Source organism: Neopelma chrysocephalum, unplaced genomic scaffold (genome assembly GCF_003984885.1).
Source record: "Neopelma chrysocephalum unplaced genomic scaffold, ASM398488v2 Primary Assembly neopelma1_24, whole genome shotgun sequence".
Lineage (NCBI taxonomy): Eukaryota > Metazoa > Chordata > Aves > Passeriformes > Pipridae > Neopelma > Neopelma chrysocephalum.
In genome coordinates, this window is record NW_020897693.1 from 672,605 (window position 1) to 696,912 (window position 24,308).

The 24,308-nt window shown below is 38.9% G+C and overlaps 1 long non-coding RNA gene across 1 annotated transcript; it reads left to right on the forward strand.

The window, feature by feature from the left end:
* LOC113975387 lies at window positions 1-15,184 on the forward strand. Its single transcript, XR_003536816.1, has 3 exons — window positions 1-109; window positions 12,662-12,748; window positions 15,083-15,184. It is a non-coding gene; the product is annotated as an uncharacterized LOC113975387 (long non-coding RNA).
* Window positions 15,185-24,308: the final 9,124 nt, after the last annotated feature.

Below are 24,308 nucleotides of genomic sequence, written 5' to 3' on the forward strand. Positions count from 1 at the left end.
CAGTCCTAAAAAAACTTCTGTTTGAAAGATCTGCAAGAAGATGGGTATTTCATGAAATGCACAGCATGAGAAGAAGCATTCTTAAAAAAAACCCCAATCAAACCAACATGTAAGGGTAGTGTATTTTAATACAACTGTCTTCTTGACAATTAAGGGATTGGAGAGAATAGTAGACAATTTATTAGCTCTATTTCATTCAAATGTCCCTGACACTGTAGTTTCACTCTGACTAATGTGTTAGAACAAAACAACAAATGGATGAATTAATCTGAATTTGATTTTTAGTCTTTTAGAGTGCTTCTGTTCTGCCTATTTTCTCCAGTTAAGACATTTAAAAGGAAGAAAAAGAAACACAATTCTGGGAATGACCAACTTAATTGAAGGGAACCTAGAACAGTAATTCATGTAAAATAGTTGTAAAGAAGGACTTAATGATTTAGTCCATTGTCTGTGAGTTTAATAGATCTATGCCCTACATCATAAGACATTTTAGATTGATAACAGTGCATGGTAATTACTTATTAATCATAGAGAGATATTTTATGTAAGAGCTCTTCAGATAAAAATCAGTCATTCAACCAGATTAAAGACTTGTGTACTGAAGACCTATTCTCTATGGTTAATGATTTTGATTTTCCTGTCTGCCTATTGTTAAAAAAAAAAAAGAACTTAGGGAATCTAACAACTGAGTTGGATTTAACGTTTGCAAATTTTCCTTTTGTGGACTTTTTTCAAGTTTTGGAGTCTGCGGTTATTCACTTTCTTGGTCTTTAAATCGGTTGCTCTAGATCCCATGTGAGATTTAGATAAATGGAATTAAAATAGAATGGAGTAATTTTCAGTGCATGGGTGGGAGACACAGATCATGTCTCCTTTGGGATTTCAGTCCCTGCTGTAGTTTCAATTATGCAAATAACTGATGTAGCTGTGACTGACATTAATGACAAGTGCACAAGACTCATGTAGGTTGGTTGGATTTATTCTATCCTGTTGTGGCACTGTAAGTAGTACCTGAGTGATGGGATTTGCTGGCTGTCCCTGCTGTGTTGGCTTTGGAGCACAGCTAGAAAGGTGTAATGGATGAGAGATACTGAGAACACCCTGCTGGCATGTTGAAAATTCATTGGACTCATTCTGTTACTGCCCTTCAGGTTTTTGGGTTGCATGGGTACCTGTGGCTGCTCGAGGTACCCCATCTCCTCTCCTCCAGATCTCTGGAGCCCTGTGCTTAGCATCCTCCTCCTAAAACACAGAGGGAAGGTGCTCAGCTCCCTGTGTAGCTGAGCTGGTGACAGGGTCACCCTGGGAAATGCTGTGTCTACCTGGGGTGCCAGCCCCTTGCCAGTCAGACTGAGATGTATGTCTGGGAACTGGAAGAAAGGGGAACAACAGTGACAGGACAAAATGTTTCTCAAGAGACTGCTGGGTTCAGGCAGGGATGTCCTTGGGCCCCTGAAAAGTTTGGAGGCAAATCCCATTAGTTTATGATTATTTGCTTTCAAAGAATCTTATATGTGTGTGTGACATTGCCATTTCTAAACTGAGTAGTTTGCTACCCATGATCTGATATTCAGGAGCTCAAGAAGGGGAAAAAAATGGTGGAAAGCAGAAATGAGCTTACAGACTTCAGGAAAGGCTTGGTAGTGTTGTTTTTGATTTTAGGTTTCCTTGCTGAGAGATAAAGTTGATTTCTAGGTTAGGTGCCACAGGGCTGCGTGGGAGCTCTACCCGGCAAACTCCAGCAATGCAAGTGGGGACAAAAGATACTCTATTTTTCAACAATAGGAATATATTTTGGCTTTTTCTGTGGAGAGAGTGTTAAAAATGCATTGCTTGTCTTCTCTATATTTTTATGTATATATTTATACATATATATATATATTCATAAATTTTGTTATATATTTATACATACCATGCACGTTTTGTCTGTTGAGTGGGGAAAAAAAATGAAGTGTAAGATAGCTCTGTCTCCCAGAGGCACCAGTCCTACCATGGTCGCTTGGCAGCACATGTGCCTTGTCCTGCTGCAGCGAGGAACAGCCAGAGTAGATGTGCCCCTGGGTCCTTCCTGACTGTTTATCAGAAACTGGTTCACAAGTGTTCAGCAAAACGGATAATTTGAAAGGCATACACATCCTGTGATAAAGTAACATTTCTGAAATGCCAGAAATTGTTTAAATTGCTGTTTCTGAGAAGAATAACATTTTCTTTCTAGCACCGAAAGGGTGATTTAAACATTTTCTGTCCAGATAAGAAAACATCATTAATTGTGAATAAAACCGGGATGTGCATGATATCCACTTCTGCTGTTTGTGTGCAAATGCCATCTTTGAATAATGGCTCCTATAAGGGCTGCTGAAAATCTTTTCCTTAACAGTGTTTGTTCAAATTGTATGCCCAGGCTTAGTTGATATTTCTCCTCTCTTCCAAGATTTTCTATATTTGTACTTGTATTTGATGGCACTAGGTGAAAATGTAGGTGCTATATATTCTTTTCCTCTTTATTCCAATGCAAAATTTGGACAGTCTTACAGGAAAAAGGCTTTGTTTCTTTAATGGGCAGAAATGCAGATTTCAGCCAGAGCCTGAAAGTCAAGTTGAATTTTGTGGCATGAACAACATCACTAATAACAGAGATCTGGCAGGTCAGATTCTGCCCTGATTTACACATCTGTTCAACTCGGTTATCATCAGATTTAATGTGATGGCAGGTACAGGTAAGGGGGTAGGTTTTTGGTTCTGTAATTGGAACTTGGTTAAAAATTCTGTTTATGCAGTAAAAAGCTCCTCTGCTGTTTCCCAGAGCTGTTTGTGACTCTACAGTGCTGAGAACAGCAAAATTTGTGAAAAATGCTATTTTCTTTCCTGGTAATACCATGCTGGGACTGTGGGTGAGGAGTAGCTTGCAGAGAGGAGAATTTTCTTCTCTCAATGAGAAGAAGTCTGACTGGCCCTAAGCTCCTGAGCAATTGATATATCTGCTTAAAACTTCCGAATCTCTTCTAATTCTCAAGGATGCTGTGCCCTGTCTCTGCCAATCTGTTGTAGGCACTGTGTCTTTGTACCATGGGACTGTGTTGTATTGTGTGGCAACTATATATTTGTCTGTCTTGGAGGTCATTTTCCTTTTTTTTTGGTCATCTTGAGGCTCTGGAAGCCTTACAATACTTTCTCTCTATGCCTGTTAACTTTTCAACAAGAATAAAAGGCATCTAGCTGAAACTTTTTGGAACCTATAGCTAGACAAAATGGATTTGGTGGTACATTATGGCACTTAGACTTTTAATACTTGGTATTCTTCATGAACATGTACATAAGCAGTTTTTGGCTTATAAAGAAGAGGCAAAGTCATTAGTTTTCAAAAGTAAAGAGGACTGGCACTGCTGGCCAGTCTTCCTGTGGGAGACACAATGCTGTAAAAACCTTCCAAACTGAAATCATCGTGATAAAGAGGGCATGTGAGAGTCATCTCACCAAATCTTTTGTGTCCAATATTCATAAAAACAGAGCTGTGGAGATTATGCTCCAAGTGGCTCTTCAATTATGGCTGCCTTGAATCCCAGGGTGTGTTTTACCTGCCAGATTGACTCAGAAAGGTGTGACCTACTGCACTGTATTGTGTGCCTGAGTTACCTGCTGCTGAGTCCACCCTGGTTCCACTAACTAGGGAAATGTTCAGGGCTTCCTGCAGCACCCACCGCAAGGCTCCAAGTACAGGTGAAGGCTAAATTGCACAGAAAGAAACCTTTTCAGACACTGACTTGCTAATATTGACCACCAATAAAGCCCTTCCTTTGATCTTTTTGTCTAAATTACTTCCCTGTATAGACTGTCAGGACATAGGGCTCTCAAAGAAGTGATTATGCTGTTTGAGTAACAGATATGCTGTAAGTTTTCAAATTAGAACCATGTTTTGTAAAAGGGCATTTGATTCTATTAACTGTCATTTCTTGAAGCGAAAATAACTGGCACCAGAGCATACCACTAAATTTGCTGGAGCTACAGAAAGAAGTTCAAATGTAAAATGAAAAGGTTGAATTGATCCTTGTACCATGAAGCTGCAAGAGGTGGCTAAGCAGGATCAAATGTCTCTCTCCTGCTGAGGCGCTGGAGTTACGTTAACCTCTTTGCAATTTGGAAGGGAATCAAGGCTACTCCCGTTCATGCCTGGCTGCAGCACTTCTGTGTGTGCCATCTTGCACTGTATAAATCTATCTTTGTAATATTACAAAAATGAAGTTAAGGTTCATGTGCTACTTTCTGTACTTCAGAGAAGATTCAGTGTGCAAAAAGTGAATAATGAGAAAGAAACGCTACAGAGCTTTGCAGCCTCTCATACGAAGGTGCCCTACAGAATATTGTGGTGTGGGAGAATCAGCAGTGCTAGATCAAGCTCATTGGGCTCCCTGAGCCCCTGAGCTGGGACAGAATGGAGGGGGTGGAATAATGCTGTGAGCAGAGTTATCCTCTGCTGGTTTGTTACCCCTGCACTGCAGGGCATGTTAGATCAACTTTTGGGCTCAGAAGTATCAGCTTAGTGCTGCTGAACTATCAGTCCTTTGTGCTTTCAGCAAACACAATATGATTTGGGCATTTTTTTCGAGTTACCTGTTTCTTTCATAGAATAATGAGAAACAAAAATGTCTGTACTTGACAATCTTAGAGGTCTTTTCCTACATAAACGATTCCACGATTCTATAAAAAGACCTTATTAATAAATATGAAAATGATTGCACAGAGGCCTAAAAAAGAAAAGCATAAGCTACAAAGTGAGATCCGGGAAGACAAAGTGATGGGTTAGTATTTTCCACCTGATCAAGTTGGAAATTACATGAAAATCCCCACCCTACAAAAAAAAAAAAACCCAGCAAGTTCAGGAGCCTAGAAAGCAGCAATTGTTCAGAACAATCATCTCCAGCTTTCAACTGGGTGTAGCATCTGAAATCTAATAATTGTTGTAGCTTTTCTATGAAAGATGCTTTTTTCAGAAAAACAAACTTTTATCCTCCATTTTTAGCATTCTTTTATCAAATCCAGGTTGTGTTAGAAGAGCAGCTGACTGGGAACAAAGGAAGAAGATTAAAAAGGGCTACCAGTGAGTAACTTTTTTCAAGGAAAAGGGGGCTTTATTTTTAGATTTGCTTCCCTGCCTGTGAAAGAGACAAAGAAAATGGAAACAATAGATAAAAGTGAAAAGAATGGTAATGTTGACAATAACGGGTCTGTACTCACCTTCAGGCCATTTGTGGGATAATCTATCCATGCGGAAATTTTTTGGTTGTTTTTCTGAGGGGAAGGGACTGACGTCTGTGCTGTGTGGTTTCCATTGCCGTGCCTGTATCAATGAGTTAAACAGGGCTAGAGAAGAGATTTGAGAACTGGCACATGATCAGCTATTATATTTAAATACTTGCATGGTGCATGGCAGGGTTGGGACCAGCCAACCCCCAGTCAATGTAAACGGGTGATTTGGGGAATTGTGTGAATGCTGAGGGACTGGTCCCCATAGCAGGATGGATGAGAACTACACTGAGCTGTGTTCCCTCAGAGACAGAGAGCAGGCCTGTTTGATTTAGTGCTGGGTACATAACTTTTACATTTGGGTCTGTGTGGTGTGAGATGAGTTAGAAAGGAAGATGATACTGTTATAGCACAGTCTGACCTAATTTTCCAGGTTATTAGGAAATGGAGTCGCGAGATTGCCAGGAGTTGTCTGTAGCACAGAAATGGATCTGAGGGACTTAATTGTGTCTTGGACCGTCAAGGTGCTTTTCTGAGCCATCTGTTTACCTGTCTTCCTCCTGCAAGCCAGAACTGATGGCCTCCTCCCTGTCCCCAGGCTTTTGCACAAGCTGCTTAGACCCCTCTACCCCAGAATTGTACTGTGGCTGCCAGGATTTGCATGTAGTTTTTTAATTCTTTGGAGGACAATGTTAAGGGAAAAAAGAAGTTCACAAATAGATCATGTCCATATTCAAATAATCTTGCTTTTTCTTTAAAAGGTAAACCAGGATGAATTCAAATAAAGTTGCAAAATACAGTGAATGCTACTTTCTAGCTGATCTCCTGGGAGGAGCTCGTTGCATTAGGATGACTGGCTTTCCTCTTTCCTCATTAAGATTCCTCATTTCCCTCATCACACTGGCACATTCTCTAGCAGAGGTCAGGTTCATTGAAGAGGTCATGATCATTTTCTGCTACAGTGCTATTTTCTTTTCCATCATGGAATCTTCCAGCGTGGCAAAAGCAGGCTGAAAATAGACCCTTTCTGCCCTGCAAAAGCATGTTTGCATTCTCTTGTCCTTGCTCAAAACGTCTCGTGCTTTGTCTCATCCTTCTGTCAGCTCCTGAGTTCTCCCCTCTGCCTCTGTAGTTTGCTACTGATAATCTGCCTCTGCCCTGATTGCATTTTTGGGTCTCTCTTTTACCACCTTTCTCCTCTTCGAGAAGCCAAGAAGTCCATGTCCTCTAGATCCAGCAATCTCCTGCAGGGATTGTTGAAACACTGAAAATGGTCATCCTTGGAATGTATTTTTTTTAGGAACTCTGTATTAAAATTTATTGATAAGAATTCTACAAAATTTTGGCTGAAATAGCTGCTTGTCTCCATAAATGAGCATTCTAAATGTATAATGAGAATATACATTGTAATCTGCTTAAAAGGTTATTATGACCTACTGTTCCCAGTATATAAAAGAATTAAGTCTTCAGAGTCTGTTCCTTTGTTATTTGGTTTTCTACCCACCAGTGCACTTTCAGTGCCGTTGTAAAGAAGGACTGAAATAAAGTAAAATTCATTGGAATACTGACCTGAAAAGGACCTTTGTTCAAGTGAATGTTATATATATATGATTCCTTCACAGGTGATTTTTAGTATTTCTGAGTTTACTTGAGTGAAAACCTGCAAAAAGCAATAGCAAAATCATATACCACAACTCTTATTATGGAAGGCTTGAAAAATATGTTATTACTCTGATTCTCCATTTCTGTGGATCTTGTGAAGGTTGTTCTTGTGACAGTTGCCAGGCTGAGATTTGTGATGTTGAAAATCTTAGTACTGCAGTACAGCATTCCTTTTCATACTGCTTAGCAAAGGGCTGTTTGAGCTTCTGGGGTCATCTTTGTGGTTAAGGAGTTAATTGTCACTGGCTATGCCCATTGAAAACTCAGACTGTGAACTTGTGAACAATCCCATGTGTGCTTAGAACTGAGGGGGTCTGAACTCACCATCTCAGAACAGGGTCTGGTCCCGTGTTAAGCTAAAGGCAGTCAAATGTGTGGATACTTGTGTGGATCCAGCATGCAGATTAAAATTGTACTAAGGAGTCAGCACCCTCCCTCTATACTTTTTTGGTGGTTTCTCTTCATGCTGGCTGTGGTCTGAGTGCCAGTTTATGCCTGGGGTTTCACTGACAGGGGTTCAGACCTCGCACTCTCCAAAGCGAGACAGAGTGCTGTGAGCAGGGGCCATCAGGAGGTTTGTTTCAAGTGTCTATTCCTCATCCAAATTAAATGCTAATACAGTTTCATCTTCTAATTCCACTTTGTGCCGTGCTAATCTTTCTGAGAAGCTGTGGAAAATCAGTTCTGTAAGACATGAAGATATTTCACAAATCAATATCTTGATTGCAGGAAAGAATAACTGCTGTGGAAGCGTGTTCAGTTTTGTCTAGGCTGTAGATAGCCCATCTCCGGGCAGAGTATCTTTCAGCTTCTCTTGAGAGTGATGAAATGTAAGCTTCTGTGTTAACCACAGCGTTTTTGAACAAGATTCTTACCAGTGATATGGAAAAAAGAGCTTAATGCTCTTTATTGACCCCATGCAGCCAGGCTGTGCAGGCCCTTCCTTTACCGTCTGGATCTGGAGGTCTCAGGGTTTTTCGCTTAGGATTTGCTTTTTCCTTCAATTTATGCAAACATTACTCAGGAGACAGTATTTTATCCTCGTCATGCTGACTTGGATGCAAAGTGACTTCCCACTCGTTGCCCCCCTGCTTCCTGAGCTCTGCGAGGTGCCAGCTGTGACAATGCCAGAGCGGGCACCCCTGCGAGATCAATTTGGCTCACAGCTGTACTTATTGTCAGTAGTAATTATAAGGGTTAATGTGATTAGTTTCACTTGCAGTATTAGTAAGTATCTGTTGTTGTTGCCCTTGGCAATAAATTTCCTTGTATAAGTTCTTTGCTGTGCTGTTTTATGGCCCCAATTGCAGTCACGGTAGGTAAGGGAGCAGCTGCGTGAGGAAAGTTGGAAATAAAGGCAGAGGTGAGCGGGTGGGTAAAAGCTCTTTTATATCAAGTAAAATACATAGTGACTGTTCACACTAAGAGTAAGAAAGAAGCCCCATAGATAAGAGTTTTACCTTTTGATATTTTTTTTTCCAGCTCAAGATTGTGGAAAAAATATGGTTTATTTCACTCAAATTTATTACTGACTAGTGGTACCATCTGGGTAATATCAAAACTCAGATAAGAATATATTTGCTGTTGATACTTTCCATCTCATTCAGGCACTGATAGCAAAAGCACAGTCTTCTGCACAGTAATCCAGAGTGTATTTAAGTCTGCTTCATTTGTCATTTTAAAAGGAATAGGCAAGAGGTGGTAGGTGAAATCTTTTTCCCTCTCGCTTTTATGAACTGAGCAGAAAAGGGAGATGAGTTGAAGTCAAATGTGAGAAGTGTTTTCAACCCTAATTTGCCATTTGAGAATGATAAGATTTGAGTACAACAAATAATGTGCAGGAATATGCGTTGGTGAAGGGGAGAATCGGCAATTTAAATGAGTGTTTTCATACAGGGGAGACACACGAAATGAAAAAGACTCAGTTTGTTCTGCTGTTGTAGCTTAACAGGGATGTGTGGAGTCTCTCAGTTGTCTGTGATTTTAGGGATTAGCATTGCTCCTGGAAAAGGGATTTGTGCCATTGAATGCCACTTGCCGTATTTATGTTTAGCACAAAATATCCCAGAGCTTATTAAATATGATATGGTTTTTATTTTTACCTGAACTCTGTGTGTAGTATGTGCCCATCTGCCTCTTTTCCTTTCTGCTTTTGGTCTCCTTCCTTTTCCTCCCTCTTTTCAAGTTCTTGGCTCCCTCCAGTATGTTTTTTCAGCCTTTTGCCAATGCCCTCATCTTTGCACCGAATATCCACATTTCTCTCAAGCTGCTGAAATTGATTTAAAGCTGAAAAGATAAGAGAAACGGACAAGAAATATTTTCAAATCACAACTAAAGATAAGAAGGGAAACCCCCTTCCTAAGATAATGGGGGTTTTGGAGCACTAACAAAATAGAAATATGTATTTAACTCTTGATATGGGCATTCTGCAGTAAGGGCATGTATGAAAAGTGGATTTTGTTTTTACTGGCACGAAGTCTTTTAACATAAAGATAAGAGGAGTGAAGTCCAGTCTATAAAATTTAGACTTCCATCCATTAGAGTGCATGTGATTTCTATCAAGGTGCCATTTGATCTAGCATGGAAATGAGAAGTGTTAGGCTTACGTACAGATTTTGGATTCAACAGTCGCGAGCACAGAGAGTTGTTTTTAATGCATGTGTCTGCATGCAGAAATTGAAGGTACCCATAGTGTCTTAGGCACTTTTAAATATCCATCCCTGAACAGAGATTTTATTGGAAAGCTTATAAATAGAAACTCTGTGAGAAGAGCAGAGAGAAGGACTTGATGTCCTCTCGTCCTTCTTTCCCAATCTTATTTTTTAAATTTTGTGATTATGTTCTGTTAAGCTGTCACAGAGCAGTGAATTATTACTTGCAATTTAGCATGCTCAAGTTGCCCTCACAGCCATCCTGGTGCATATGAATTGCTATCAATAGCTTCTTTTAATTTTCAAGCTAAGCAAGCAGCAGAGACAAAAGGACCTTGCGTCTGCTTCAACTCAAGTGCCAATAATGGCTCTCTCGGGCAGCGTGGAGCAGAGGTGGGGAAATTGTAAGACTTATGTGCTCATCTCTTGTTTTGGCAGCTGGAGGAGCTGCCATGGCAGGGCTGGCCCCAGCAGGCAGGGACACAATGCTGCAGGTTTCTCTTGGCAGGATGGAATTCATTTATCTTTAAACTTCAGCTCGTCTTTCTGGGAGCTGGCGCACGTCCCCAAGAGTGGGAATGGCAAAACAATGTTTTCAGTCCCAGCTTGACTGTATTTTAATCTTTCAACAAAGCAAGGTTTCCCAAGGCCTCACATCATGTGTCTCCCCTCCACTCCCCTTTTATTTTATTTTCAGGAAAATACCATATCTTTTCAAAAGAATAACCTCCTGCCTGTGTGTCTGCAACCAAAGCATTGTAGTAAAGAGAAATTGTAGCACAGCCAGGAGTGTCATTGGCTCCTAAAAGTGTTTTAGTCATAACCAAATGAAAGAAGAAAATAATATCCTCCCAGGTTTGCTGCACTGCAATGAGAAAAAAGATGGTTTCTGCATTGTATTTGACTGGCTGCACGTCAGTCAAGGCCAGTGGCTTCAGTGTCTTGCTCTGCCAGATACAAACACAGGACATACATATTGCTCCTTTGAAATGTTTGCTAGAAAACTTAGTTAAAACTATATGCTTCATCCTTTTTTCCCCCTTAAGTAAAGGTTATTTCTCAATGCATAGAATTTTTAAAAGTTTCTTTACAATCGAGTACTCAAAGTTATGCTTCTTTTTAGGAGAATGCTGAGTTATGTAGCTTTAAATGAATTTATGCAGAGCTTTCATTTTTGTGTTTTCATTAGGTAACTCTTTTTTCTAAATTTTATTTACTTGGAATTCACCCAACTGTATGCATTCAAATGTAAATTTAAATGTAATTTAATCCTAAAATTGAATTAATTAAATGGAAGTAATTTTTAAAAAATGACAGTTATTTTTTGCTTAAACTAAGTGAACAAAGGAAGTTCACTAAAGCTCTTGAATAAAATGTTTCTTTAAAGCTGTTTTTGCAGGTAATTTCCCACTCAGATTTTGAAATATAATAGAAAGGTGCTTTGACAGATAATTACACATCTAAAATAAAAATAATCTTAAAATTTGACTGAAATTCCAAAGGAAAGATTTTGCAAACAAGAGAAACTAGTTACCACTAGTTGAAAAAAAAAAGAGGTATCTTAACATTTGTTTCATTGTAAAGAATAAAACCAGTGTATACAGGTATTAATATATTATGAAACACTGAAAAGTGTGTAGTGGTTGAGTTGACATAAACCAGATATTTGCCTTGTAGTTTTACTTGTAATCAGAAAGCAGAACCTTTATTTCTTTATAAGTTGTTTCGTTAATTAGTGTTTTAGCCTTGCTTAATACATTTAGGCCTTTCCGTTAACTGCCATAATGTCAAGTTTAATTTTTAGCAACTTTTCTTCTTAAAAAGAGTTTGACTGAAAATATTTGTGCTTTGATTATTTTTTTCATACTTTTGATGAAAACAGAAGGAAGAAGAAATAGAGTCATTGGGTAGCACACAGCTAATTTCAATACTAGGTTACTTTTTAGTTTCTTTACAGAAGTTGGGCTGGTGATCACCAGAAAAATAAAAATAAATTTCCAATGAACTTTATTAAGAAATTCTGTTGGATCAGATAAGAGAGCAAATGTTGAAATGCGGATTAGAACTTGATTGAGATTTAAAATAATAAGATAAAATAAACAGAAATTTCTTCAGCTGTAGATTTGTGCTACTTACATTTGGTAAAGTTGTTTTGCCAAACTGAGCTCATACTGTGCTTTGAGTGTGTTCTGGATAAAGCAGCTCAGTTTTTGAGGTGTTTGGGGTCTTGGTACTGAGGTTCTGTGCTTGATCCTGCCAGTGCACAGGGACATGATCATTTTACATATGTAGAAGTGTTAGTTATAAGTATTTAACTTAGTCATGTTGGAGTCAAGACACTTCCCACCTTTCTCACATGTAGAAAAGGATATGGTGGTCATGCAGAATAATTGTTTAACTCAATGGTGTGAAGCTTTGATAGAGCCCTTGAATGGGATGTGAGCATAAAAAGTTAACAGAGGATATAGCCTATAGGATTATTGGATTTTAGTGAGTTGTTGTGCTCGGGGGACTCATGGCAGAGACACTTTTGCCGTGGTTGCTACAGAACGAGCTCCACAGCCCTCCAAAATGGTAGTAGCTAAATATCAAGAGACATTTCAAGGATGCCTGATGCTATCAATTTGAGCATGAAGTGATTAATGCAGCTTGATGAACTCATTAAACTGAGAGATGCACCAGGCTGAAGTTTACACTATTGATCCAGTTTCAGTCCTGGTAAAGAGATATATGGGGGAAATATAATTGTGTTATTATTGCTCGTCGTAAAGCCATGTGCAAAGTGAACAGAAGATGATCTCTTAAACTTTAGGATTACATAAACTATATAAAGCACTTCAAAGGTAGGTTTACGCTTAAAAGCAGGGCAGATGTTTTATAATGAAAGCAAATTCTACAGCACAAATAATTACATTGTAAGTCACAGTTGGGATTGTTTCCTTTATACCTTGTGTAAACGATTCCACACTTCCAGAGAAGACATAAACAGTAAAAAAGGAACTGTTGTTCTCTTGCAAATTGCAGGTGCAATGAGAGATAATAAAACTCAAAAAGAAGTATTGAATTTAAACCTTTTCCCTTTTCACCTGACCCACAAAGGCCCAGAGCAGCTGGCTGCCACCTGAAGTGACATTTCTTCTCATCGTCTGCCGACGATTGGCCTCACTGTGGAGCAGCACTGGTGACTAGAAAAGGTCAGTCCTTTCCTTTCCCTGAAACAGTGTCATATCTCCCCTGTGCAGTGCCTTGGGAAGCCCAGCTGGGATGTGCACTCCTGGGAGATTTGACTCCCTTCTGTGCAGCCATCATAGAAATAGTCAAACTAATGAAACATGGAGGGATTTCAATATTTCCAGATGGCTGAGTCCTTTGCAGTTTATCCTGTTGTAACTATATGTATTTCAATTATTTCTCAGCCATTTGTATGCAAAGCTTAGCATTTCTGGTTAACATTTGATTTCCAGTGAAGGAATCAAAGGAAGCGCCTGCTACAAGAAAATACTTCCAGTGGGGCCAAAAAATATTGCCATGAAAATTTCCTTGCTCAAAATACAGTATGCTTTTCTGGCACTTTCCAGTGATTATGAAGCTAATGAAAATGGAAGCTGTTGCATCCATCTGTCAAGAATATTACTTGCTTTGGAAGGGGAGTGTTGAGAATTGTGTTTTTCTGTCATAACCTTAGGAGTAATAAAGGGAGCTTGGCAGTGGGAAACTTCAGCTGTGTCAGGGCACGTAGCGTGGAGCAAGAGGTGTTACAGGAAAAAGGTGAAATCTGTTTTCCTCTAGGTTTCATTGTTGCTGCAGTAAGACACAGGAGTAGGTACTGATGTCCTGGTTTACCATATAGATTTAGGCTGTTAACTTCTGTGCTTTCCTAAACGAATGCCACAATTTGCTGACTGCTATCGCTGTTCGCAAGTTGAGACCTGTAAAGTCGGACGTTCGAAGTCATATATTCTGGATATTACTAGTGTCTTAGGCAAGTGTCTTGTTATATTGCTACAATTTGCCTTTTGTTGTAAAACTTCTCCCATACCAGGGGAGAATTTGCTCCCTGTATCCAGTCCCTTCGCGTTTCATGCCTTGACTTTGACTGCTTTGTTGCCACGGCAACTCTGCAGCATCCTTCTGTTGCACTATTGCTATTCCTATAACTAAGAAGTACATCAAATAAATTAAACTTGTCAATCACATCTAAAAAAGGATATTGAAGATGTTTTCTGTCTGTTCCCAGTATCATAGCAGGCACAACCAAAGCACTTGTTCTGGACTGCAATCCCTGCCTTGTTTTCGTGGTCCTCATTACTTACAACAGATGCACTGAACCTGGCGGGAAATCTTTGTTGGCTGGAAATAGTGACTTCCTCTGGATGCTAAAAATGCTGTCACTCTTACACTCTTTACTGGCAAAAATGTCCTTTTTTATTTTTTTAATTTATTCCTAGTAACGGAAGTAAATATATTAACTGGTTTTCAGTCTTCAGTACTTCAACTGTCTTGTAAAAAGGGTTATTTCCTTATGTATCTGGGCCCTAAGTTGACAACCAGGTATAGAACAAGACTTCTCAGTTGCTTGCAAGTTGTACTCTATCTACTTCCTGCAAACATTAATTTTATTTTGTAAGGTGTCTGTCAAAACCTGTAAACACTATTCCAGTCTGGCAGTCCATAGAAAAGAAAAAGAACAATTATCCTTTCAGGCAGCTGTCTGGAAATAGCTGGTCAGTGAATGTGGCTGACATATCATTATCAGGTTAAATATTGAGACATTTTGTATATAGCAGGAAATGGCAAAAAATAGCAAACTTGTTATTTGTCCAAAACACTGTTGCAGATAATTACTTGTCTCCATTTTATAGATACTTAATTTGCTCAGTGAAGCATTTATTTGACTTTTGTAATACTCTATAAAGTAAGGAAAATAAAAAAAAATTGTTTTCCACACACCATTCTTTAGCTAAAAATAACATAGCTTTAGAAAAACTTAATCTACTGTAAATTATATTTACCATTATAAACCTGGTAGCTGGAGGTTTTTGTTGTATTGTTTGTAATTCCCAATCTGAACACGATGTAATTTACTAGAAGTTCATGTAACACACGGAGGGGATACAAGGAATTCCAATATTCCCATCAATGGTAAATTGGTCTGAAACAGTATTATTTGTGTCCATTTTCTTCAGAGGAAGAATAACAACCTTAAACAGATTTTTCCCTCATGAAAGCAAAGTCTGTTGGCTTCCAAAGTTAGATAAATGTGTTTCTGGTATGATTTCAAAAGAAGAAAAAGAAGGGATTTAAAAATTCAATAAAAGTCAAAGGCTATTTTTTTTTCAGAGTAACATTGCCTCTTTTTTTGCAATGGTTATGATGTACTGCTGCTTCCTGTGCATTCATCTGTTTAGGTGAATGTGTTACAAATGTATTGAAAAAAACTTAAGAATTAATTTTTTGACTGTGAGGATTTTGCAAGTGATTATCTTTTTAAATTCAGCCACTGGTCTGAATCATCTCTTGCCTTACAGGTCATAAAACTTTTCCCAGATCTAAAAAGCCTATTAATAAGGAAGAGTGGAGATGCCAGCACTGGTTAATATTCCATTTTCTATTTTGTTAACTATTGCAAGAAACAGGTGGGTGGAATATATTTTCTGGACATTAAAACATAGTGTCTTCTCCACTAGGAACAATTACAACTATCAATATGCATCCTGAGTAATCTGTTTATATAAAGAGAATGACTCTTTAATAGGTAATGAGGATTTTCCTTTTATAGGCTGGGCAGAGCACTGAAGTCAGCTCTGGCAGTTATTAAAGCAGCAGGAGTGCAGCAATCCTCACAGATGTTAAATTTCTCCCCTGCAGAGAACTTTTTCTTCATTTTATCCTTCCACTGGGGTTTGGTTTTGTACGTGGGCTCAGTAAACCTTCCTCTAAGAACAAATCTCCATTAACTGGAAGACACCAACTAGGCTCTTCCATAGTTCAAGATGGATTTGTAAGTGAAGGCAGGGCGAAATCTGAACTAATATTTTGAAGTGTTATGAATCTAATATGGCAGCAAAGTTTGTTCCTCTCACACCACAAAGTACAACTTCAAGCATAGATTTTGATGTGCTTGATTTGATCGCTCCTATTCTGAACAAACCCGGCAGACCTGTGTTAACTATGAAGTGCTAAATGTAGAACAGACACCAGTCTATAACCTTCCCCTCCTCGGGGAATTGAAGAATGTCTTTTGTCTTTTGGGCATTGATATTCTCAAATAAAATGCTGCATTAATATCAGCCTGTGACAATGAAAAATATTCCTGCTGATCTCTAGAGTCTCTGCAAACCCTGGAGCAGGGATTATGCTTTCTATTCAATGCCACTGACAGTTTATTCTAAAATAAGCTATTTTCTTTTATCAAAGGAGGTGATAAGAAATACAATAAGCTGTGATATAGCCACTACCATAATAACGAATCATACTCCTGGAACCTTTCTTTAAACCAAAGTGTTATAAAAATCTTCTTCCCTCTAGACTAAACAAACAATTAACGAATTCTGTGAAATAAGTGACAGCTCTGCAAGCTTTCATGGTTCTCCTGGGAAAAGGAATTCGTGTTATCTGTAGCTCAGAGCACATTTAAAAATAATTCAAGGCAAGGAATGGAAAAGTATGGAAAGAAGTTTCAGGACAAGTTATACCAGAGCACCTCCATTCTCCCCAGTGTAACCAGTATATCAGCAACAGCAAAATGTAGAAGTTTCCCAGTTCAGCATTGCTAGCATGGTTAAATATAGAGGGTATAAAAGAAACATTTTTTTCCTGTTATCTCTCTTGTTTGTTTCTTTTTTATGGGAAAGGAATTGCTTTTGGGGGGGGGGAATTTGGAGAATACTTATGAACCTCAGACTGATTGTGAGATGTTATGGCATAAAGGATGCTGACGATCACAGCAGGGGCTCTTTCACACAGAATCAAACAGCATTTAACTTCCTGAATAGTAAGGAATGTGCTGTAGAAGATATTTGTCCTACCCTAGGAGCTGTTTGAGAAGCTGAGTCAATCTCTGATATAAAAGTAATTTTAATACTGTGTTGGTGTTATTGCAGCTTTGTCCTGTTTTTTGTGAATTCATATTTTTTAGAAAATGCATTATATAACAATAAGGCTGAACCATAGAAATCTATCAAACTGTAAATGCACCACTCCCATATGTGTGTGACCCATTGAACTATGACGCCGTCTCATTCACGTGGCACTTCAAATAATTCACGGATGTGCAAAAGCTGCCTCTATAATATATAACTTAGTAAATTAAATAGCAGAAGGTTGCAGGCACCTGCACAAGGACATAGTTGTTTAAAGGTACTGTTGAATAGTTCTCTTGATCCCTGACATGGCTTCAGCTTCACCTCCCCAGGTAATTCCTGATATTTTGAGAGTTAATGGGAGCATCCCCAATAGGCAGATAGGGCTGGAACAGTGCTGGAAGTTTACTAATTTCTGTGTGGACCATTCCAGAGGATTTAGCTCTCGGTGGTAGAGAACAGCTTAAAGTGTTTTTAATTTGTTGGTACAGGTGTAGCCAAAGAGCAACTGGGACTGCTGTGGGAACCTTACATTGCCAAGTGCTTTTCTGGAAGAAGCATCTTCCTGTGACCAGTGCTAGTCAGGTGAGTCTTCCAAACACAACAAGGTCCCGGAGAAAATATCGGAGTCCAAAAAGCTCTTGAGGGAGCATCGAAAAATGAGATGATGAAAGCTGTGATTTTACAACAAAATTACTTTTACTGATGTTCAATCACGAGTCAGGTTGATGCACTTTTTTTTTTCTTTTTGCATATTCTTAAAAAACATCTTTAGCTACTGTGTGCCTGTAAATACACAACCACTATGGCAGAAGTTCTCTCTGCATCCCCTGTATTTCACAGTCATGGTCCCCGCCCATTGTGAGAAGGAAACCATTTTTCCTGGGAAATTCTGTAATTAAGCTCTCAGTCTGTTCATGCATTTTTTTTTTATATCACGCATTGCTAGAACTGCTCAGGAATTATTATTTTCTATGCAACTTATTTTTTCAAAAATACTTGAATTACTGAAACCAGACCTTTTCTTGGGAAAGTTTCACTTATGACAAGAAAAAAATTATCAAAAAACATACCTCTGGATCAGATTTTGCAGTTAAAAAGAAAACAGGCAGAAGAGAAGAAAAAGACCCCTCCTCAAAGTAACTTGCAATCTGACACCTAAAGCATGTGATGTAGGAAAATGGCATGGTAAGGACATGAACCAGGTCACACACAGTAACATACAAATATCCTTTGGCCTCTAAAGAAATAATATTTTTTTCCCTGTTTGAACTTTGTTTTGTTTTGGGCACTATTTTTTTTTTTGAGCATGAAAATTTTAGGAGGTCTCTGTTTCATCTCAGTGGTGATAGGAAAGTTTCTGAATTTTCAAGAGGTTTCTTGAAATGACAAAGAAGTTTTTCTAATGCTTTAATCATTGCACAAGTCTGTTAAAGGCACTGTAGCTTAACGATCGATCTCTGGAGGAGCTGTAAAGTACTTTTAAAAATCAGATTTAGACTAGAAAATTGTTGCATTGGTGCAAACTCATACTTTTCACAGCCAAGAAAGCAGTCTTGCTATTGAAGTAAAAACTAATAGCCACTTCTGTATTGCCCTGAGGTACTTTTAATGTGCCTGACATCTCTCAGCAGAGGTGAGACTGTGCTCCTTTGTACTTATCCTACCAACATCGTTAGTTCTAATGGGTGCTGTAAAGGTCTTTGTGTTTGATTAAAATAGGTGCAGGTGATAATCAGCTGCAATACCAGAGTGGAATATTTAGGCTAATATGTTTAGCATGCATAGGACTTGTGAGTCTTCCTTGGAATGTCTTCCAAGGTGTGTGTTAACCCAAAATATGGCAATATTATCTGGGGAGATGCTGAAGACACAGGACCCAGTGTAAGTAGGTAATTCTGTGACCTTGGTAGCTTTCAAAGGGGCTGTAACCATCACTAAAATAACTGGCAGAAACTATGAAGCACAAGCAACTGCTGATGCCTTGTAGGTTCACGCCTTGTACTCCAATCTCCCCTTCAGGTAAATCACATTCAATAATAAATACACTGGCTTATATTCTCTGTTTAGGGTGGCATAAGTGACCTGTTGTGAAAATACCGAGAATGGGCTGCATTAGAGGAAAATGGTATAAAGGCAAAATTATTTTGTTTGGCCTATTAGAGGAATTATTTTATGTTTGCTGAAGCTCACTAACTATGCTCTGTGGCAGGTGCTTCGTGTCTGCTACGGTAGGGATTTGCTGTAAGGATTTGGGAGGATGGAGTGAGAAGGAGGAAGAACTGGATGCTCTGGTGCTGCAGAGATTAACTAGGCTGTAATCCAAAACCGACCTGACAACTGCTGTGTCAAAATAAACAGGCTGAAAAAAACATTTGAGGGCTAAAGCATGTGACCTTGTCCTTATCTGTAGCAAAGTAAACTAAGGGAGCAGCTTCTTTTAGCAAGGGATTTAACAAACACTGTTTTGGCAATTTTCTAAAAGCTAGTCTTACCTAGAGGCAAAGAGCACAACTCTGATTAAATCCTGCATTTAGGGGGCTTAACAGTTTTTTAACAGTCTACAAAGTTGTGCCCCTGTAAGTAGTATCTCGTCCATTTGTTCAGTCTTGATCCTGAGAGCACATATTGGAAGTGTAGCTGGGATCTGAGATGAAATTGCCAAAGGTGAAAAGTCACTTAGGAGTCGCCTTCCCTTAGATTTTACTGAGATTTAGGCACCTGGATTATGTCACAGACATTCAGAATAATTCCAGTTTTATGAATAGAAGAATTTTAAATTAGTTTAGTTAAACCAGTAGAAAAAGTTTAATGTAATTTACCCTGAGTTTACTGCGTTCACTAACAATTAAAATCCTTTTTAAGCAAAACTAAAATCAATGTTTCAGAAGCTGATTTACAGCAAAATGTGGCTGTAAACTAGAACTGAAAATTTAGGTATATTTGATGTTTTAAATTTTTTGCTAAAAAGAATGATCAAAATGATGTAATAATGGTAAGGGATTTTAAATCTTAAAAGGGTTAGGAAATTTTTAATGCAGAGCTGTGTTTGAATAACCAGAGCTTTTCTCAGCTCAGAACTTCCTTCTTCTAAAACTCCCATTGCCCATTCAGTCTCTTTTTTTTCCCCCTTTTTTTTTTCTTTCTTTCCTTTATTTTTTTTAAGGGAATAGCAGAAAACTACTTTGTTCCCAGGCAAAGTACATTCCAAAATGTACTGACGGGGTCATTAATGAAGATGTCAAAAAGCATCAGCCCCAGAACTGATCCCATGGAGTATCCCACTAGTGACTGGTGTTCAGCTGGACATTGTGCCCCTGGTCACAACCCTCTGAACCCACAGTCTGGCCAGTTACCAGTCCAGTCCAGTGTCCATTTATCTAGTACATCATCAGTTTGTCAGTGAGGATCCACTGGTCAGCAACACTCACAGCTCTCCTCTCGCCCACCAAGATAAACCCTTTGCTGTGGAAATAAGATCGTGTCACACTCTCACGACCTACTTAGACTTTGGGTGTTTTCAGCCTTGGAGAGTTATGGGAGGATTTGAATTCTGAATTTGCTTTCTGATGTAGGCAATTTTGCCTCATTGGCTTAATTCATCCAAATAATAGCTTATTCACAGAAACAAAATAATGTTTTCCTCCTTAGCTCATCAGATTTTAGATGTTTTTCTTTCTTTGAAAGAAGATCCTGCTATGACAAAAAAAAGCAACTCAGGGTCTTCAACCCATTTTTAGCCTGTGTGTTATGGCTGCAGAAAGCCAGTTTATTGTCTTAATAACCTTAAGCCTTGAGAGGAGATGCAAGATGGATGTAAATAAAATGAGAATAAAAAAGGGGGATCCGAGAGCTTTTTAGATATTTGCTCCACAGGATCGCTTTCTGCTCAATAATTAACAGAGGTGGTGAAGGAAATTAGCAGTCATTAATAAGTAGGATCCTGGAGCAGCCTCTTAGCATGGCACAGTAGCTGGGGCTTCTTTTATGGAATATTTCTGTGCATCATTTACTGGTGAACTCATGCAATGAAGTGGGATGCTGTGCTGGTTTTGGCTGGGGTAGACTTAATTTTCTTCACAGTAGCTGGTATGGGGCTGTGTTTTGGATTTGTGCTGAGCACAGGGTTGAAAATGTAGAGATGTTTTTGCTGTTGCTGAGCAGGGCTTGCACAGAGCCAAGGACTCTTCTGCTGTTTGTGCTGCCAGGTTGGTGAGGAAGCTGGGGGTGCTTGGGAGACTGGGAGGAGACACAGCTGGGACAGGTGATCCCAACTGACCAAAGGGATATTCCAGACCGTGTGACATCATGCTCAGTATCTAAAGTGGGGGGAAGAAGGAGGAAGTGGAGAACATTTGGGGGGGATGGCGTTTGTCTTCCCAAGTCACAGTTACGTGTGAGGGGGCCCTGCTCTCCCAGAGATGGCTGAACTCCTGCCCGCCCATGGGAAGCAGTGAATTAATTCCTTGTTTTGCTTTGCTTGTGTGCGTGGCTTTTGCTTTAGTTGTTGCACTGTCTTTACCTCAACCCATGACTTTTCTAGCTTTTAACCCTTCCTGTTCTCTCCCTGATTCTGCTGGTGGGGGAGTGAGGAAGTGGCTGCTGGTGCTTCTTTGCTGACTGGGGTTAAACCACGACAGGTGCATAAAGTCATTTAGGTCCTAGTAACCAAAAAAGGCAAAGGTTGACAAAAGAAAGTATCAACACTTAGGGAGAGACATTTAAAATTTAGGTGAGTGTTCTTCACTCACTTGTATGCCCTACACCGACATAATTAGAGGTTGCAGATAAGAGCAGTTTAACTTTTGTTTACTGTAGTTTCTTGATTTTCTAACATTGCACTTTTTTTCCTGTTATGATATTAATATTAATGAATGTTACTGGTTTCAGTAGAAAAAGTCTTCATTCTGATAAGCAGTACTACTTCATGCATATTATCTGTTGCATGTGCAGCTTTGTCTCAGACTGTTTTTTTTAAACCTTACTGTCTTCTTGATGCTAATAACAATACAATAATTTAAATGGATTTCAGGTTGAGCTATTGCTCTATTTTGAGCTTAGCCCCATTGTCAGTTGTGCAAACTGTAGCCAGATGTTAACTGTTAGGGCTGAATTTTTCTTTAGCAGGTGTTTGTGTACTGAATGAATCAAAATCTTTGGGGAAAAAAATAACAGATCGTGTATTTATAGTCTGCATCGGAACGGATGGCTGAAAGGAGGGAACAAGTGGTAAATAAAATGTATGCTGACAATCATAGGGTCTTTTTCATTTCATGTATGCTGAAAATCATAGTGTTTTCATTGTGTAGCTCCTGAGTTTAACTGGGCCAGCTTCATGTCTTACATACTGATAAAACCCAAGGCTTTTGATGCAGTACTGAAGGTTCAAGCAGGGTAAGAGGATTTCCCCACTATATCTACTGTGATTCAAAGAATTCCCAATTACTCTCATTCAAAGCTAAGTTCTTCTGAATCATAGAATATGCTGAGTGGGCAGGGACCCATCAGGATCATCGAGTTCAGCTCCTGGCCCTATGCAGGACATCTGTGCCAAAATTTGGCTCTGCACAAGGCCCTGTTTTTTTTTTTTTAAATTTAATTTCAATATCTGATGTCTTGAAATGTGTAGGAATCCAAGAAAAAGGTTCTGATACCTTTCAGGGAATGTCTTCCATTCTTATGTTTATTTCCTGCTGTTCAAGTGCACTGAAATTCATTATTGCTCAGTGCCTTAGTCTTGTGATTGCACTGCACTGGTGCTGCAATGCTTAAGCTTCTTGTTCCAGATGTCAGATGACACAGACTTCTTTTTTGAAATTCTGTTTAATTTGGAACTCCTGTGTTCTTGTCAAACTCCAGGTTGGATAATAGTATTAAGTTGCTTTTTACCTTAACTTTCTCTTGTGGTTTCTGCTGAGTATTCAGTCGTTTTTTTCATTTTGTTTGTTGGCAGCACTGTGTATTGCTGGAAATTTGCCAAATGTAAATTGTACAAGTTCTTCAAGTTCTGAACTTTCTTGAATGAGCAAAAGCATAGACCCTTTTAGACGAGCAAAGAGATATTAAATGACCATCTCAAAACCTTGGGGTCTCTCATTCTTTTCTAAAACTAAGGGAAGGTTTGGATATATGGGGCAAAAACAGAAACAGAGGAAATTATTTTCCTCCTCTGTAGGGCTTTTAAATTTATGTCTATTCAGGCTTTTCCCCTTGCTATAAATTTCTGATGTCTCCCTAATTGCATAAAAGAGGCAGAATATTTTCTGCTCTAACCTTTGCAAGTGCATCCTGAGGAAGTCGATTAGCATTATTGAAAAGCAGTGCCTCGTGTTCTCTCTCTCTTCATGTTTTACTGTTTGCTGTGAACTGCAAACACTGTACTTAAGGACACTAAGATCAGACATGTCAATTGAACTTTGCATTCAGAAGTGTGGCTCAGCAGAATCTCTGGTTAATCTCCTTAAGACTCCAGATATTTTCTCCATAGGCTTTTTCAAATGGCTACATGAAAATGAAGGTGGTTGGTTTTAAAATGCTTTTAATTGAGAAATGAGCTATCCACTGCATTAACACTGCTTAACTGTATATATTGATTTCTAACCTCAATGTCATTGGTTGACTAAGTATACTAAGGTTACCAAATGTGAAACATTATTCATTTTTAATTACACAAGCATTACTTCTCAATGGCAAAAAGGACATAAAAGAATCACCTTTCATCCCTAATATTTAAAAGTAAGGCCTTTAAAGTAAGATGTATGGTTATCAAAGGTGAAAAATGTTTGACTTTTTTTTTGCATAAGACATCTAAAATATTAATTTGGTGCCAGAGCCGCCATCCAGCGGGAACATCAAAGGGAGCAGGTCTCATTAGCAGAGCTCTCCCGACTTTGAAACATGCCTCCAACATGCTGGGGAAACTTTCAGAGCAGTGTGAAGAGATTTATCATCCTGACTCCCAGAAATGGCAGTGTGAGCTACACAGCTAAATCACTGCAAACTGCTTTGAAATTCCTCTGTGTATTTAGGGAAGTTTAATTGGGATGGAAATATAGTTAGAGCAAACATGGGGATAAAGCTTTTCCTCCATCGCTTTTTGACAGGCTTCTTTCTTTTTTTTAATATCAAATACCTCTGATACCAGATACATGAAATGCTGCTGGTGGGTGCCTCCATGGTAAGGGCAGGTGTGCTGGCATAGATTCCACGGTCTAGTGGATTAGAATGCAGATTCCTGTGTATAGAGGTGTCCTTAGAGGATTACAGCATTATTACTTCTGCCATATTTTGAGCAGCTCTCCTAAGGAAGAAGTGAAAGTAATGTTTAATTTGGATAAATTAGTCCAAACCACGTTGTTTTTCTGAGGAATCTGGTCTGTGCTAAATTAGAGTTTGAACACATCATTTTTTCATAATGTACTTGTGAGGTAGGGGTGAGTGGTGGTGCCTTCATTTTAAAAACAGAAAAAAGAGGAATAAAAGGATTAAAGATGATTTCATTTTTTTCTTAGGGACACAGCTTCTTATTCACAACTGCTTTCATCAAGTTTGGTGATTGATTAATTTGTTAAAATTCCTGGATTTAAGATTAATGAAACATTAGACACAGCTTACTCTCAGTGGGAAAGCTGATCTTCTTCATGCTCTGTACTTCACACTTTCATAGCTTCTC